Raw genomic sequence first — 4,354 nt, 5'->3', positions numbered from 1 at the left:
GGCGTGCGGGAGAGAGGCGTGCGAGGGAGGGGCGAGCGGTGGCGGGGTACGGGTTTTGTTAGCGAGCCGGAGATTTCGTTAACGATAGTTTAGACGGTTAGATCTTTTTTTTTGAAAGCTAGACGGTTAGATCTTTGATTAGACGGCTAATACGCTGAGTTGGATCTGCCCTCTCTTATTTTTATAGTGGTACTAGCAAGATGCCCATGCGTTGCACGGAACATCAAGATGCATTTGTATGAGTAATTTATCTTGTGGCAGATAAGGATGAACGAGGCAAGGCCTTATCTGTAAATGTGAAGAGAGGTGCGGGTATCTTTTGTAAAATGTCATAGTTTGCAATCTATCCGTCAGATATAAATCGAACGGTCTATATTACAAGATGGCAGGCACACCATCATCACCAACTCGGTTTTTTATAAGAGTAGTAGATAGTAGATAAAGGGACCATGATTTCTGGCCACAACTCTCACCTTCCAAGCTGCCGCGACCGCCCCATCCATGCTCCGCAATGGTAGCGCAGACCTGCTTCCTCCCCGCCCTCCTCCTCCTTCTCCTCACCACTACCGCGTGCCAGGCCCCACGGGCGGACCAGGACCCCATCCTCCATTGCCTGCTGCCCCCACCGCCACATGCTGCCGCTCCCCACCACCTTCAGCCGCTTTAGAGCATCTCCAGCCGTTCGGCCCCCCAAGACGCCGAAAAAGAGCGGCCTGGGGGCGAGCCGGCGCTAGATCGCCCCCTGGGGTTCGGTTCGCTCCCAGTCACGCGTCCACGATCGCTGCGGGTTCGGCGAAGTTCGTTTCAATTTTTTTGCAAACTCAGCGACTTTTGCATGAACTCGGCCAATTTTCGACGAAATTTATACAAAAACTTAAAAACATGCATGAACTAACTAAAAAACGAACTAAAAAGCCTAGCCGCTGCCGCCACCGTCGCCGCCGCCGCCGTCTACATGCCGAGAAGCCTGTCGCCGCCGCCGCCGTCGCCGTCGTCGTCATCGCCGCCGCGCGTCTCACCTGCGGCGTCCCTGCTGCATCCTTCGCCGGGGTCGCCGACAGCGGTTGACGGCCCGGCCTCGCCCCTCGTCATCGCTGTCGATGATGATAACGCCGCCCTCCTCGGCGACGCGGCGACGCTCCTCGGTGCGGCGACGGGCCTGGGTCTCCAGGTACGCCCGACGCTGGCGGCGCACCTGCTCGCGGACGTAGTCCTCCCCTTGCCCATTTGAGGGCGGACGCGTCGTCGGGGCCACCATGCCGGTGTGCTCCGGCTTCACGGGGAGCATGTCCGGCTCGGGCTTCGACAGGACCAGGCGGAGGGAGCGCATCGTCGGTGTCGTCACAGGCGAGGGCTCGTTGATGACGAGGGCGCCGCTGCGAGCGCGACGCCCGAGCGGTGTCTCCTCCGGCTCGGGCTTGACGGGGCGGAGGGCCGGCCAGCCGGAGCCCGACGACGAGGACGACCCCGGCTCCATTCGCCGCGGCATCCAGGAACTGCCGCGGCGGCGAGAGAAGGAGGGCCGCATCGGGTACTCCAGCCGCGGCACATTGCCGGTCTCGATGGGGTCGAGGACGGTGTCGAGTGTGCGGCCGGGGACACCCCACCACTCGCGCCGTCCTTCGGAGTTGAGGCGGCCGCGGGGATGATGCCGTTGACGGCGGCGATCTGCTCCTCGCGGCGGCGCTCGAAGTACAACGTCCACAACGTTTCGCTATCGGGCGCGTACCTCGGCTCGTTCCGGTGCTCCTCCGTCAACGAGGAGCGGATGCAGGCGATCTCCGCCCGCCGTGCCGCCCCTTCGGGCACCGGCGGCACCAGGACGCCGCCGGCGCTCAGTCTCCACGAACCAGGCCCGCGCATGTCAGGGGGCGCCGGGTAATCGGCCTCGTACAGAAGGCGCGCCTCCGGCTCCTGGAGGTGTCGGTAGCCGAAGCCGTTCGCCGCTGCGCTGTCGCCTGGGTATCTCTCCGCCATGGTTTCGCTCGTCGACGGGCAGGGGAGTGGTGGTAGAGCTCGCCGGCGGGGAAAAGGCTTTCACTGGAGGTAGAGAGGGAGGCTGTGGCGCTCACCGACGGGGAGGGGCGCCTTTTATAGCCGAAGCGGGATGGCTGGGGGGCGGCATGCGGGCGGACGCGTGGCGCATGCGGGCGGGACGCGCGTCGGCGACGTCTTCACTGCGCCGCCCGTGAGGCATCAATGGAGGCCGATCGGCGCGGCAGCCCGGCAGCCTTCACATTGATTCCCGCGGGAACCGAGGCGATGAGGTCGACGAAGCGGCTGTCTCGCTGACTCGGCGGGCCCGCGGCTGTTTCACGCCAAAACACTCGCCCTGGCGCCCTCGGCCCCCCCCCCCACCAGCGTGTCGGGTTCGGCCTGGATCCGCCGGCGCTGATTTCGGACCAAGCCGACGAAAAAGGCCCTCTGAAGACGCGACTGGACCGTTTTTTCGATGCCGGCGCAAAAAATTCGTCTGGGAAGGCCGTTCTGGGGGCGCGGCTAAAGATGCTCTTATATCTTATTGATTGCTCTCGCATCCGCCATCACATTAGCCGGCGTTGTCAGCTTCATTTGTTGGTGCTGCTCGGCTCCGGGCGATGACGGCGAGCATGTCGAACTGCCAAAGGATGGAAGGAGCGCCTCTGAAGGATCACCGACGACGGCGTTGTCAGCTTCACCGCTAACAACTTCATTTGCTGGTGCCAACGGATGAGGTGGTTCGACGGAAGCGATCGACCACGGACCACCCGTGAGGGAGATCCTCAAGCTACGTCATGAGGAAATGGACCTTGACGGCATGGTGTGGAGGTCATCTGATGCAGCCTCCTTCTTCGAGAAGGTTCGTTCGCATGCCTTCAAAGTATGGGAGCATTGCCGGTACGAGGAGATTCTGTACATTCCATCTACTGTTGGCAGTATTCGATGCTTGCCGTGTAGTCTCGGTAGGAAGCGTCTTGAATGAAAGGTCGTGTTAAATGTGCCGACTGTAGCATGTTGTACCTGGACGCTTTTTTTCTTTTTTTTTTTGCATTCTTCCGTTGTCTTGTTGACGGTCGCGAACTCGATGTTGGCAACTGGTTGTTTGCGCTTTTAAAATCCTGCGGTTGCTACACCGCAAGGGTTGCTGGCCATGGTTTTTTCCCCGCGGTTCGTTTTTCTTGCGATCCGGATGCCTCTATCTCGCTTTTGCAACTCCTGTGGAACGTTGTCGTGCTCGTTCTATTCATCTTTTCTGTAAACGATAGCGGTGGTGTTTGTCTCATGGATGTGTTCGTGGTGTTTGTCGCCCGCTGTAGCAGTCCACAATGCATCGTTTATGCATCGGTTGTACACGGGCGGTCTTGATTTGTCGCAGATGCCCGGTGATCGAAATGGGCAAACCCAAACGTTTCTTGCGTGGCGGGTGCCGGTTGGCTTCCATCTTGGTCGTGCATGCATGGCATTTTGATCATAGATCGCCGGCGTGAATTGGGCTCAGCCGTCTTGGCTTCGAGATCGTAGCCAGCCGCGGCGACACCGCCAGCGGAGCTACCGGCCATCGCACCACCCTCAAAGATGAAGCTCTTCATGAAACGGTTGGCCGTCTTGTCGTCGCCGGTCGCCGGCATTTTGTCGAACAGGTTGTGGGCCCGGGGAGCACATTGGCTGGCATCTCCCGCACGCGTTTCCTGGCCCCTCCAGATGACGAGGCGTCGGCCACTGGCGTGGCGTTGAGGTTGATGAGCACGGGCGTGGAAGGCGCCATCACACTCACCTCCGGCGAGCATTCCCCAGAGAGCCGGGAGGCTTGCGAATAGACGTGGAAACTGAGAATTGGGTGCGTCGCCGATGCACGGGGCGACTCTGTCAGCACCATCCGAGGAAACGCGGAACGAGCCGGTGCTGGCCGCGGCCACGGCGGCGTTGACGAGCCCGTGCTGGCTAGGGTTTAACCCTAGGTAGATCAGGGCCTCCCTCGTTGCCGCCGCGACGCGAGCGTTGGTTCCCTCCTGCTAGGCGGCGGTGGCTGCTGCTTCGTCCCTTGCGTCCGCCGCGTGTCTCCGGCCCTTTCTCTTGGCCAACTCCAGGGCCTGCTCCTCGGGCGTCAGCTGCTACTACTTGTTGGGTGCCGCAGCGCTCTTGCGGGGGGCGCGGGGCTTGCCTTTGCCGGAGGGGGCGGAGGTGATGCCGGACAAGGCAAGGGAGGCGAGGTCGGCGGCGGCATCGAGGGCGTCGTCCATGGCGAGCGGCCTGGAGCGCGCGCGGGCGGGAGGGTTTTTGGGAAAGTGGAGGGAAATGATGAATGCTTTGCCACCGATTGGCGGGCCAGCGGGAGTAGTTGGCGTGCGGCGCGTGCGTCTGTTTTGTGTCCGCG

This window comes from Triticum aestivum, chromosome 4D, assembly GCF_018294505.1.
Source record: "Triticum aestivum cultivar Chinese Spring chromosome 4D, IWGSC CS RefSeq v2.1, whole genome shotgun sequence".
Classification (NCBI taxonomy): Eukaryota; Viridiplantae; Streptophyta; class Magnoliopsida; order Poales; family Poaceae; genus Triticum; species Triticum aestivum.
The sequence above is the reverse complement of the archived record's forward strand: the minus strand, read 5'-3'. Positions refer to the sequence as shown.